Consider the following 15,224-nt stretch of genomic DNA (forward strand, 5'->3'; position numbering starts at 1 on the left):
AACAATTGCAAGTATACTGTTCTAACTATACTGTTGCAAGCATATGCGTTACATAGATTCTATTATTATATTCAAGGCTTAGTCATATCATTTATGATGACTATTAGTGCAGCAAACCACATTTTTCTATATTTATTATGTCTTTATATTAATAAAATGGTTTTATATTAGTTATCACTGCATCAGTATTTCAGTTTTATAGTACTGAAATTACAGCACCGTTGTGTTCTTTACAACTACAGAAACTAGTTCACTTGTAACAACACAAATAATAAACAATATTACAATAATTAATGTAAATCAATGCAACGTATTCATAGAGTAGAGTGAATCCAGACAGCAAAATAAAACAAAAAAGAACAATGTTACAAGTGTTCTGATGATGCATGTGTCATGGTATATTTCTGAAAACATCTTCATTAGATTTAATACAGTGTACAAGTTTGTATCATATTTAACATGTACCGGAGTACACGTTAACTGGACTATCCGAGTCCTAATCGTCAAACAAATCAATGCAAAAGGCAAACAGTCGCTCACTTCAGGTTTCTTTGTAAAAACCTCATAGAGCTATTTTATTGCATGGACAAGTAAGATAGGGTACAATGTTTCGGGGAAGCTCAATTCCCCTTTTTCAGGTGATAACATTATTAGTATATAACTAGTGTTTTTATCTCATACTGCTAAATTGCCCCCAGATACAAGAAATCACAATTGCCATTTCTGTAATCATTACATAGTGCCAACATAATATGTATTGCTTTTAAGCACAAAAGGCCCGATTCATTAAGGAGCGTGAAATGTGATATGTTACATATAATGCGCACAATTACTCTGAGCATGCCCAGAATTGGGCCATATGGTAAAGAATGTAGAAACGTTTAATTCATCTTCGAGCGCAAAGGACACTTACTACAGCCTACGATTTCAGGAGCAGGATGGGGAGAGGACTGGGCGTATGCATGTAGTCAATGTACAGTGTGGTCAGGCCAAGATTGAGCAGCAGCATCCAAGCATCATCCTTCTGGCATTGCAAATGTACCTGATTTTCAGACACTTGCACCAGCTATAGGCAGGGGCGGATTGGCCATACAACCTAATGGGACTTTTCCTGGTAGGCCGCCGGCCTCAGGAGGCCGCCAAATGTATCTTTTGTTTTTTTTGTTTTTAAAAAGTAAAATTAATTGTGAGTCCTCCCCCTTCCCCGGAACGGGTGCTAGTGGAGGGGGTCAGTGTGGTAGTGGGTGACTGACCCCTCCTTCGAAACCAGCCACCTTTCTTAATGTGGCCGCGGCGCGGATATCTGTGTCTGGCTGCTTCCTCCTATCAGAGCTATAGACAGGAGTCACATGGGACAGCACCTGTCACGTGATGCGCGTCCCATGTGACTCCTATCTATAGCACCGATAGGAGGAAGCAGCCACACATGCAGAGCGACAGGAGAGGCTCTCTGCATCTCTCAGACAGCGGATGTTACAAGGTAAGTGTAAGTGGGGAGGGTGGGGGTATGTTAATATAGTTTGTGATTGGGGGCTTTTAATATATAGATAGTGTATGAGGGAAGGAGGGTTTAAAAAAAAAATAATATATATATATATATATATATATATATAATGTGAGGGGTTCTAAATATTAAGTGCAAGGGATGGAAGGGAGTGGGAGTTCTTAATATTAACTGCGAGAGATGGAAGCGTGGGTGGATTTTAATATTATGTGCGAGGGATGGAGGGACGGGGGTTTTTAATAGTATGTGCGAGGGATGGATTGGAGGGGGGGATCTTAATATTATGTGCGAGGGATGGAAGGGAGGGTGGGTTTTAAACTTTTAATATCATGTGCGAGGGATTGAAGGGAGTGGGGGTTCTTAATAATAAGTGCGAAGGATGGAAGGGGGGTTTAATAAGTGCAAGGGATGGAAGGAATGGGGGGTTCTTAATATTAAGTGTGATGGATGGAAGGGATGGGGAGTTCTTAATATTAAGCGCGAGGGATGGAAGGGAGGGGGGGTTCTTAATATTAAGTGCGAGGGATGGAAGGGAGGGGGGTTCTTAATATTATGTGCGAGGGATGGAAGGGAGGGGGATTCTTAAAATTGAGTGTGAGGGGGGGTTGTTAATATAATTTTTGTGGGAGGTAGGCTATTAAATTAATGGTGGTGTTTAGGTGGGGGCTAATTATGTAATGGGTAATATTTTATTTGTGGGGTGATGGTGGGGCAATTTAATTTATTGGTGGGGCCTATTAATTTAAGATGGGTTAGCTCGGGGTCTATTAATTGAATATGGTGCTGAGTTTGGGGAGAGGATGGCTATTTAGTAAATGTATATGCTATTGATTTAACGCCGGGGATGGATGGAGTTTTCTACATTTCAAGTACCCAATTTTTTTCCAAAAAGGGCCTCCAACATTCCAAGGTCCAGACAAGGGGAGGGGCAAGCAAGTATTTATGGGATAGACATTGAGAGTAGTAAGGAGGAATTTAACAAGAGTAAAGGGGGTGGAGAGGGGGAAAAGGGAAGCATAGCCGATAAGGAGCGGCCCTTTTTAAAGCAAAAAGAAATACCTAAGGGAGGCAATAGACTTAAGTGTATGCTTGCAAATGCAAGAAGCCTGACAGGTAAAATGGGGGAGTTAGAACTAGTAGCAATGAATGAGCAGTATGATATTATAGGTATTACTGAGACCTGGTGGGATGATACACATGACTGGGCAGTCAACTTGGAAGGCTATTCTCTCTTCAGGAGGGATAGGGTAAATAAAAGGGGAGGAGGAGTATGTCTTTATATTAAGCCAGAATTAAAACCAAGTATTCAGGAAGTTATATACGAGAATATTGGTGATAATATAGAGGCATTGTGGGTGGAAATATCCAGCGGAGGAAAAAGTTCAGAGAAGTTTCTGATAGGGATATGCTATAAACCGCCAGATATTAGTACGATTGAGGAAGCCCAACTTCTACAGCAAATTGAAAAGGCTACACAACTAGGTCAAATTTTAATTATGGGGGATTTTAATTATCCGGACATTGATTGGAGTACTGAGACCTGCGGTACACCTAGGGGAAATAGGTTTCTGAGCACGCTAAAAGACCATTACATGTCCCAATTAGTTGAGGAACCAACTAGGAACCGGACTATACTGGACCTAGTAATAACAAACAATGTAGACGTAATATCAAATATTCAAGTAAAGGAGCACTTGGGAAACAGTGATCATAATATGGTCTCATTTGAAATTAGTTTCCAGAAACAACAGTATAAGGGATCAACTAGGACTTTAAACTTTAAAAAGGCAAATTTTAATATGCTAAAGGAGTCTATAAAGAGCATAGACTGGGACAAAGCCTTTGAAGGAAAAAATACGGAAGAAATGTGGGCTGTCTTTAAAATGTTGTTGGAAACATACACGTATAAGTTCATTCCTATGGGAAATAAATGTAAAAGAATTAAGTCTAAACCAATGTGGCTAAATAAAAAGGTAAGGGAAGAAATGCAAGGAAGAAGCGTGCATTTAAATTGTTTAAGTCTGAAGGGTCAGAGGAGTCCTTCCATAGGTACAAGGAATGTAATAAAACATGCAAAAAGGAAATTAGATTGGCTAAATTAGAAAATGAAAGGCACGTTGCAAAAGAAGGTAAGACAAACCCCAAAAAGTTTTTTAAGTATATAAATGGCAAAAGGATTAAAAAATATAATATAGGACCCCTAAGAAGTGAGATGGGTGAATTGATAAATGATACTAAGGAAAAAGCAGAGGTATTAAACACTTTCTTTTCTTCAGTATTTACCAGAGAGGAACAAATGGCAGGAGTAATACATAAAAATGGAAATGAAACCATGCCATTAATTAATACTTGGTTGTCAGAGGAAGAAGTCCAAAGGCGACTGAAGAATATTAAGATAAATAAAGCTCCAGGTCCAGGTGGCATACACCCAAGGGTTCTTATGGAGTTAAACTCGGAAATAGCTAGACCGCTATTCTTAATTTTCAGAGATTCAATCTCATCAGGCTCAGTACCAAGGGATTGGCGAATAGCAGATGTGGTGCCGTTGTTTAAAAAGGGGACGAGATCACAACCAGAGAATTATAGACCTGTAAGCCTGACATCAATAGTGGGGAAACTACTGGAAGGTATTTTAAGGGACAGTATTCAGGATTACTTGGTACGCAATAAAATTATTAGTGGGAATCAACATGGATTTGTGAGTGATAGGTCATGTCAAACTAATCTAATTAGTTTCTACGAGGAAGTTAGTGGGAACTTAGACCAGGGCAGGACAGTAGATGTGGTCTACTTAGATTTTGCAAATACCTTTGATACAGTGCCACACAAGAGGTTGGTTTACAAAATTAGGGGACTGGGTCTAGAAATCAAAATTTGTACTTGGATCGAAAACTGGTTAGAGAATAGGGAACAGAGAGTTGTGATAAATGGAACATTTTCTAATTGGTCAAAGGTCTTAAGTGGAGTACCTCAAGGTTCCGTGCTGGGACCGCTCCTTTTTAATATATTTATTAATGACCTTGGTGATGGTTTAGAGAGTAAAGTTTCTATTTTTGCAGATGACACTATACTCTGTAAGGTAATAAAATCAGAGCAAGATGTAGCTTCTCTACAGAGGGACTTAAATAAACTGGAGGATTGGGCGGCTAAATGGAATATGAGGTTTAACACAGATAAATGTAAGGTTATGCATTCAGGGATCAAAAACAAGAAGGCAATCTATAAATTAAATGGAATTAATTTGGGAGAATCTATAATGGAAAAGGATTTGGGAGTGCTCGTAGACAGTAGACTTAGCAATAGTGCTCAATGTCAAGCAGCAGCTGCAAGGGCAAACAAAGTATTGGCATGCATAAAAAGGGGCATAGATGCAAGGGAAGACAGTGTAATTTTGCCACTGTATAAATCGTTGGTAAGACCTCATCTTGAATATGCAGTACAGTTCTGGACACCACTCTATAAAAAAGATAATTTGGAACTAGAAAGGGTTTAGAGAAGGGCGACAAAATTGATAAAGGGTATGGAGTCATTAAGTTATGAGGAAAGGTTAGCCAGTTTAGGCATGTTTACTTTAGAAAAGAGGCGTCTAAGGGGAGATATGATTACTATGTACAAATACATTAGGGGTCAATACAGAGAGCTTTCATGGGAACTTTTTACCCCAAGGACCATACACAGGACACGTGGTCATCCCCTAAGGTTAGAGTAGAGGAAATTTCACAACCAGCAAAGGAAGGGGTTCTTTACAGTAAGGGCAGACAAGATATGGAATTCATTGCCAGTGAAGGTTGTGATGGCAGATTCAATAGATATGTTTAAGAAAGGGTTAGACAAATTTTTAGCGGAAAGGTGTATCCAGGGATACGACCGTTAATTTAAAATAAAGGATAGTAGTGGATATAGGGTAAAAATTGGATTGCAATATTGAGTCTGGGGGGATTTTCAAAATTGAAACAGATGGGCGGTTGCCTACTCTGGATTAATTTCAAATATAAGTGCAGGATCGCAGGAGATCCAAAATAGGTTGAACTTGATGGACTGGTGTCTTTTTTCAACCTCATCAACTATGTTACAAGCAGTAACTGAGCTAAAGACACCAGCAGCCACAGGAGGTGAAAGGAACAAGAACAGGACACACGTATACAGGTACACACACTGGGCACACATATTCTGGGCACACACACGGGCAGACACACTGGGTGCACACACATACTGGGCACTGCTACCATTTATTTGGCCCCGCCTACTTGAGGCCACTTTTAGTCTTTTTTCCAGCGCCACTTTAAGTTCCCAATCCGCTACTGGCTACAAGTATAGTGTAAGTCCATATACTAGTGATGACAGCTGTGTATACATACAGGATCATGTATCGCAATCAGGAGAATCTGTAAAAATTTATTTTATGTACAGTAGATATTAGAGACATCCTAATAAATGTATTTTATGTGAAATATATATATATTATATATATATATATATATATATATATATATATATATATATATATATATTAATGTTTTGTCGTTAATGACTATTAGAGCCTGATTCATTAAGGAACGTAGGCAAGAAATTTCTTACTTAAGTCTCCTGGACAAAACCATGTTAAAATGCAAGGGGTGAAAATTAGTTTTCTATTTTGCACATAAATTAAATGCTGGCTGTTTTTTCACGTAGCACACAAATTTCAGCGTACAAATAAGCTATCAAGTATTTGTGTGCTACATGAAAAACAGCCAGTATTTAACTTATGTGCAAAATAGAAAACTAATTTTCAACCCTTGCATTTTAACATGGTTTTGTCCAGGAGACTTAAGTAAGAATTTCTTGCCTAAGTTCCTTATTGAATCAGGCCCTATATTATTAACAGGCGACATCAATTTAATATTTTTTTTATGTGCGTTCCTTTGTGACTTTTTTATTCCACATGTGTATTGAACATTTCCTGCAGTGTCTTGTCTGTTAGAACAGAGCGGATTTGTATTCAATAACAGACATAGCTTTAGATCCGCTCATTGTTGAATATGGACACGTGTATAACCAATGTAGGTATGTTTTTTGAAAAACACATATTACAGTCTTTTTGTGTTTGTTAATGAATCAAGCCCAAAGTGTTAAAATGTGTGAAATACATTGACACGTACAGTAATTAAATAAAACCACCCTCTTCCTTTTCCAATAAGCAATCTGTTCCACTTTATTAGTATTATTTGTTATTATTATTATTATTATTATTATTATTATTTATTTGCACTGCAGTATATTCATTCTAAAGCTTTTCGTGCCAATTGCTGTATCATGTCAAATCTCTTGGCAGATTAATAAATAACCATTATTAGTATATTATGTTAACTGCTTCTGATTTCCCATACTGACATTACTGTACACTACATTTTGCACAACAATAGAGTTTACAGAAATTAATTAATACAAAAAAGAACATGTGATCATAAATATAGAGAGTTAAAGAAATAATCTGTTTACATAACCAGATAATTAAACTTCATTTTTAATTCGTAATGTTAATGTTATTTCACAATTTTATTTCCTACTTGGACAAATCACAACCATTTCACACATCTCACAATCTTATTTCTTAATGGTTTCTGCAAAAAAACAATAATTGCAATTATAACTTTCAATCAGTTTATGCTTATTTCTAGTTTCTTACAAACACTGATGCATCTTAAACCTTCTTTAATGACAACAAAATAGATTACATTTTTAAACTTTCCAGGAATTGCTTCTCTCTTGTACAGGAATTTTGTAAGATTACCTCCTCACATAGATGGTCTAGTTGCTTCTGTTACTTGCCAGTTCAATTGTACTATATTATGTCTGACTATCTTCCAAATACAGAGCTAGCTGAAGCTCCTGTTTTATATTTCCCATATTTTTGTCAAATCAAAGGGTCACAATTCATTTGTATGCTCTGCTATTTGTGTTTTTATTTTTATTTCAGTCTGTCCGATGTATGCCTTCACACAGGGACATTTTATAACATAGATTACATTCATACATGTAAAAATCCTCTTATGCTAAATGTTGTGTTTTTGTATTACATTTACTTAGGAATATAATATTGCAGGGTGCACAGTGCAAACATGGGAACAATTCTTTTGTATCCCCAAAAATAATTGTTTTGATTACCATTTAATATGGACAATCCTATGTGCAATATTTTGTGCCCTTTTAAATGCAAAACTAGATTATTTTTTGAAAGCTGTCCCTATATGTTGACTATTCTGTAAAACCTTCCAATACTCATTTAGAACTTGTATTACCAAGCCACTATTCTGTATGTGTTAAAATTAATATAATTCTCTTATCCTGAAAGTTTTCATTTTCTCTTTTACACAAAGTACCTGAATGTGGCATCTTACTCTATTTAAACTTCTTTTTTTAATGAGATTTTCTTTAAATCCCATCCTTTCAAATTTATTACACCTCTCTGCAGTATTTTCTCTTCATTATCTAGTAGTCTTTTAACTCTGAACAACTGTCCATATGGCAAATTGTCTATAACTGCTTTTGCATTGCGGCTAATTGCTTGAAGAAACCAATTCCAATCTATATTTAAGTAGGTTGTCCATGGCTTTCTTATTTGGTTATTTCCACATCTAGATAATGTATAGCAGTCTGACTTTTTCATATGTAAATTTTATGGTATTGTGTGATGCATTAATATAAGTCATGAAAGTCATGAAATTCTCTAATTGTTCTAAATTGCCAGCCCATAACAAGGAATAAAAAGAGATTGTCTATCAACCTATATATATCAGTTTCTTAAGTATGCCATTATTTACAATTACTGGGACTGATTTAGAGTTGGACAAACACTAGTTTGTGTACCGTATTTTACGTGAAATTGCACAGCGCAGGCTTACAAAATAAACATATGCAATTGTCATACCCAAATCCATCTATCATTCTTAAGCTCCAATGAAATCAGAGCCTGAATGGATAAGAGAAGGGACAAATTAACGTAGCCCATGTACATTGAGGGTATGTCAATCAGACGCGGATCATTCAGACCCAGATGTTTTTGTGACTATACATTTTCACGTTTTCATATCTGTTGCACCTGCTACAGGGTAGGTGTGAATCCCGGATGACAATAATAACCAACAGCATTATGTTGTATACGTGGAATTCAACTTGCGTGTAGCTTGCTAGCAAAGCATATGTACACAATTGTTAATTATTTGCTTACTATAATGGAATAATGATGTGCTAGATTTTTGGGATTGTTTGTACTCACTCTACAATCATGTACTTTGCAAACAGATTTGAAAGTGTGCCTAGGGCGCCAAGGACCCTAGCACCGGCCCTGCTTATAGATATATACATACATAGAGAGAGAGAGAGAGAGAGAGTAGATGTCATGCTCTAAGGCTTCCTTTAAAAATGATCCACCATATTTTTAATGACTGCAGTGCAGTGGACTCTGGTGGTAACTTTCAGTAATGTAATGGATTATCCAGTCAGCACAGTGGCCTAGTGGTTAGCACTACTGACTCACAGCACTGGGGTCATGAGTTCGATTCCCGACCATGGCCTTATCTGTGTGGAGTTTGTATGTTCTCCCTGTGTTTGCGTGGGTTTCCTCCGGGTGCTCCGGTTTCCTCCCACACTCCAAAAACGCACTGGTAGGTTAATTGACTGCTATCAAAAATTGACCCTAGTCTCTGTCTCCCTCTCTGTCTGTGTGTGAGTGTGTGTCTATATTAGGGAATTTAGACTGTAAGCTCCAATGGGGCAGGGACTGATGTGAATGAGTTCTCTGTACAGCGCTGCGAAATTAGTGGCGCTATATAAATAAATGATGATGATGATGATGATGATATACATTCTAATCTTCCTTACCCCAGATAACTGTGACCCCGTCTTTGCTTTTTTTTCTATTTTTGTTTTAAATAAATATTCAAAGTCCATGTAAACAAACCCCAACCACTTGAGTAATACTGTTACTTCTGTATCAGTTTTGAAGTATTTAGATATATTAATTACCAAGTTGTCTTCTACTTGGTTTTCCCTTTTTCCTGCACTGATAATGTTAGCATAATGTTAGCAACTCCAGAAATGAGACGGAGCCTCCTCAAATTATTGTGCATTGTTTTTCTTGCAATAAAAAACGGTTTTGCAAAAAAATAAATAAAAAGGTGAATAGCTATTTGTTTTCTGCATTTGTTTGTTGTACTATCAAAAAGCAAAAGTGAGATCACCAGGGGCTCTATTTATTAAGGTGAGAAAAATGTCCATAGAAAATGGGTGCTTTTGTTGGAGATAGGGCTTTTACCTATCACAGGCTACCACTGTGCTATCACCTGCAGTAGCACCCGCTGGTGAACAGGTTCAACGTTCTTCTCTGGTGAACAAAGGAGGTAGCAGTATATGTACAGACGCAATCCTCATTTCGCTATCACCATGTCAGGATGGCAACAGAAGGATATATTCACTGAAAAAAGTTCTTCATTTATATAAATATAGCACTTTTTTCAAATTGCAATGTCTGCAAATTAATTACTTTAAATATATAAATATATATATACACAAGTTAACCTGTGCATGATACTCATGCATTCTAGTCAAATCAAGCTACTGAAGCTTCTTAAAAAGGTTCTTGTCATGCATTTGGGCCTAGCCCAGGCCTCCTCAGGGGAAGAGCGTTACTTCCCGACGCAAGCGCCCTTTTTTAACGTGGTTTTGACCACATGTCACCACCTCATCATTTTTCTCCATCACCTCATCCTTCATCTTCATCGCCACATCCTTCATCAAGCTACTTAAGGTGTTAAAAACTCCCCACTGTCACCCCCGGCAACCACCAACCACTCCCAACTGTCACTTCTCCTTCAAGAAATATATAGGTCAGTGTATAACTCTGCCCAGCAGGTGGCGCTGCAGCTTGGTGTTTTTTTTTTCACACACGCCACTAGGCATCTATACTGGGGGTATGTTACAAGGGAAAGTGACATGGGACACATAAGGAACATCTTACAAAAAAATAATAATAAAACCTAAATATATATATATATATATATATATATATATATATATATATAGCCTGCTATCGTTAAGGGGGCTGTACTGTATTTAATCCTGTTCTGCAAAATAAATCATCCTTCTATTTTTCCTCTAATACCATGTCTGAGTGATTTGGGAACCACGTATCTTCACAGTGACATTCCTAAAGAGTGGGCAAGCATGACCTTACTAGTTTGGTGCTCTATGGAGCAGATTCTTGTTCAAAAACCATGTCGGTCAAGAGGGAGTTGCTGAGATATGTTTTAAAAATGAATGAACAACTATTGGTGTTATATTTTAATTGAAAACAAAATAAAAAGTAATCTTTTACATACTAGAGGAATTAAACTTCCAAATTATTTTAATTCTCCATGTTTTTAACCATGCATCTAAAAGTGATAAATAAATATTTTATACCAACAAACATTTGCTGACTATGAGTATCTGAAATGACTCAAAGTGACTGATATTGTATAGTCAATAGAGAAAATTAAGTGGTAAATAAAATTATTTGCTCTATTTTGTAAACCATCAAATGTTAATAAAAACAAAAATGCAAAAACATGATTGCAAATATATTTTCTGAGGACAATATTGTAATGATATTTGGCCACTTGAGGGAGCATTTGCATTAGGTTTAAAGGAACTCAGCAATAATTGTATACCAAGAAACAACTATCTTTGGTAAGAAATGCCCCAGCATTTTTTGATGTTGCAAATAACATTTGGTAGAAATAGTGATTCCAGCAGAAATTAAATTTGATACCCCATGCTTCACTTGCAGAAAATCTAAACCTAATTGTATTATATAAATATGAAGAAGGAACAATCCAAAGACACACGATGAGTGTTATCTTTTTAAGTTTTGTTGAGGTTTTAATCTATATATATAAAATAAGAAGTTTGTTTATTGGCAAACAACTTCCACAGCTCTCAAGGTGAAGTTGCCAAATCTTGCCTAGTTATTTAGTATCGAAAAAAAGAAACTATTAGACCACATATCGAAAACGCGACAATGCAACAAAGCGACAGAGCGACAAATATTGAAAACCTCGCCACAACACGACCTAACGATAATGCGACAAAGCAACAAATCATATTTTCTAAACTGCATTTCAGGTCTATTTGCAAAAAATAATTTGCTAATATATAAAAACTGGTACACATTACAAATGGGACCTGCTGAGTGAAAACTTTGCAGGCTCCTATTTAAGAAGTGTTTAAATGAGTTTATATGCTGCTTGGGAAGGATAGCTGACTGGTATGAGAGCAATACTGTAGGACAATGATCTCTATGCACATTTTTTTCTTGATAAATCCCCCTTAAGTCTATTGCAGAAATGTAACACTAATTTGTAAAATAAATGCACAACCTAGCTATTTTCATTTTTTATATATACTGTTTAATAAATTCTATCTAATGGTTACCTGCTTTTAATCCTTTTCTTCATGGTAAATTAAAAAAGCTGTGTGCAATGCGTACAGACTTTCCCCACCACTGTCACTGCTGCATGAGATTGTCAATGTTGCTGGTTTTCAAATGCCCAGCATGGACTCGAGTAAGTATTGTGGATTTAAAACCCAGTATGGCTCAATAACTAACACTACATTTAGCTTTCACAATTTAAACTATAGCAACCAAATCAGAAAATGACAGAAAAATCAAACTTTTTGTTTGCTGTTATTTAGTGCAAATTTTGCACCTAAATGCAAGGGTAATAAAATGAAACATGTAACGTGTATAAAATAACGTATACACTAATTCAGAAGTTAATCTTATTAAAGCAGACTTATGGCTTAAAAGCAAAGATATTTGCATCAATCTGGGTTCAAATATCTAAGGCCCATGCTCAGCTTAAGATGTTAAAGATTTGTCAACTAAGCATCTATGTGTTAGCAGAGTAAAGGTGAACCCATTGATGAAGAGCATCATAAATTATATGCCTCTTCAGCTCTCTGTCTAATGTGAGGAAAGAATAAATGACATAGCTAAATACAGCTAAGCCCTGGTGCAAAATCCAACCTTAGCCCTTTCGGATATGCCCTCATTAATGACACCTACCACACACATAATGGGGGTAAATTTATCAAGCTGCGGTTTTAAAAAAAAGTGGAGATGTTGCCTATAGAACCAATAAGATTCTAGCTGTCATTTTGTAGAGTGTACTAAGTAAATGACTGCTAGAATCTGATTGGTTGCTATAGGCAACATCTCCACTTTTTCAAACCTGCAGCTTGATAAATTTACCCCATGTATATATTGTTCACTGACTCTGACTACAGAAGCACAAGTGTTTAGTAGAGTTGTTTTTCCTGTCCTGAATTTCTTTCAGGAGCACAGTGAAGAGATCATCACACAATGCATTCAATATGGTTAGCAATGTCTTGCTTAAAATACTTATTCATAAGACATATTTGTAAATTAGACCTATCATATTGACATGAAAAACAATAAGCTTTACTTTGGAAATATATTATAGACCTCAGGGGCATACTAACACATGTAACAACCATAGGTTTTATTGTTAATATCATTGCTAACACATGATTTAATAAGACCATTGTTATAGATGTAGTGTACAACATTGTTGTCTATATATTTTCCAGAGATTTATTTTTGTGTGGGGGTAATTTCAAGTAAATTTCATATCAAATGTTTACCAAAAGTGTTTTGTTTTGTTTGTTTGAGGGGATGGATTCTCTCAGACAAATTGCGTTAAAAATCATGATCTGCTGGGAGGCGCAACAACAGTGGGGTGTACCTGGCCGAAGGTGGTGTTACAAGAGAGAATGTGAGTGTCATGTGATCTGCTCACATCCGCTTGGTACCCCGCTGCTGCTGAGCCACCTGGCGTATTGCAATTAATAATACATGCCAGAGGTGTCCATCCATTTTAAGAGCTTCATTTAAAATGCATTAAGGTTCATACTTAAATCAATAACATGTTTTAATTATTAATACCTGCCTATACTTTTGTATTGGAATATAATGAACAAGAATGTCTCCGAAGTTATTGCTTTGGTCAGCATCTTTAAAGTTTTAGATATGCAATCCATTAGCTTTTATCTATAGTAATGTATTATATTGATAGGATTTTCAACCAGCATACATGGAAGAAATTTGCTTTAAAATGCAAATATGATATTATTCTGAATATATTTGACTGTACAAATACAATATTTATTTATAGTACAATACAAAATATCACACCTTTGCATGATTCCTATAACTTACTACACATACCCAACTAAAGTAATGCAGTCAACAGTCCTTATCACTTCTACCACAATTAAGGAGTCATAATCTAAAATAAACACACCAAATTGGTATTCTATAAAAGAGGAGCAAGCAAACTGTAGTAAAATATGTTCAAATATCAAAGTAGTATGAAAATTAGCACCTTATTTTATATGTTTTGTTTTTTTAGAAAAAATATCAGCCATTTCAGTCTTATAAGTCATTTTGGATGTTTCACCAAGCCTTAATGCCAAAAGAAAAAGAAGACTCATTATTTTCATTCAAAATCTCTGAAGTAAATTATAAAAGTTAAACAAAGTTGTATTTGTTTCAAATAGAGCAAAGTTTGACTCCAAAATCTTCCTGCATCAGTTTGACAAGAACCTAACAAAACTACTCTGTAGTGTTGAGTAACACAACTTTCAGTCTGTGGAGTCCCACTTGATTCCATTGCCCTCCAAATGTGGACTGCACCTTTAACTGCTACATACGTATACCAAAATTATCATATGCATAAAATTTCCAAAACTGAGCTCAACATCTTCCTTCTTCCCCACGTCCCTACCCATAAATCTGCTTCACCATCAACACCACCACAATTTCCTGAACCTCTAAAGCCTACTACCATGGTGTCACCCTGCTCTACTTCTCACATCCAATCGCTATCTATCTTTAATCCCTATCACCTTCACCTTTCTTACCCAAGATACAACCACAATTTTTATATATTCTCTATTTAGCTTTCACCTCGTCTACTGCATCCTCTATCTATGTGGCATTACTTACACCCATCTGTCCTTACTTCAGTCTATCCTAAAAGCAAGACTACAGAATCCAATTCAATTAATCACAGTCTACAAAGCCATCAATGACACCGATCCTTTATATATCTCATACCTTATTTTTAAATAATTACCTTCAAGGATCTGCTGCTGACCTACTCTTCTCTGATAACCACCTCTAACTCCAGCCAACTAGACTTCAGACTTACCGCAACCCATCTATGGGATTTCTGACAATGCTTAATTACTCTTTCCCCCAGCCTTTAAATGTTTAAAAGCACTTAGAAAATCCACCTCTATGCTAGGAGTCTACCATCTTTATTACTCACACTGGTACACCCTTGCTACTGTCCCAATCTCCACTCTAAGCAGCACTTGCTCCTCTTGTCTCAGGTCTGCCCTTCCCCCTATATTTGAAGCTTTCTTGAAAGCAGGATTGGATTTTATGTATAAAGACAGATGACATAAATGTGAAATGAGAAAATAAAGGAGAGTGCATTGCAATGGAAAAGAAATGATAGAGGAGAACTGTGACACAATAACGAAACCTAATATTGGCTCTATCCATCTTACTAACATGTAATATGCACACACATTTTATTAATGTATGTGAGTTTCCATGTCTATACATAAATAAAACATACTTTCACTAGTTCAGTATTATTTTAATTGGAAA

General features: G+C 36.2%; 1 long non-coding RNA gene across 1 annotated transcript in view; it reads right to left on the reverse strand.

Moving 5' to 3' along the window:
- Positions 1 to 15,224, reverse strand: part of LOC142140299 (uncharacterized) — a 30,983-nt gene that overhangs the window by 567 nt on the left and 15,192 nt on the right. The gene's annotated exons all lie outside the window — the stretch shown is intronic.

The sequence above is a fragment of the Mixophyes fleayi genome, chromosome 2 (genome assembly GCF_038048845.1).
Source record: "Mixophyes fleayi isolate aMixFle1 chromosome 2, aMixFle1.hap1, whole genome shotgun sequence".
Taxonomy (NCBI): Eukaryota; Metazoa; Chordata; class Amphibia; order Anura; family Limnodynastidae; genus Mixophyes; species Mixophyes fleayi.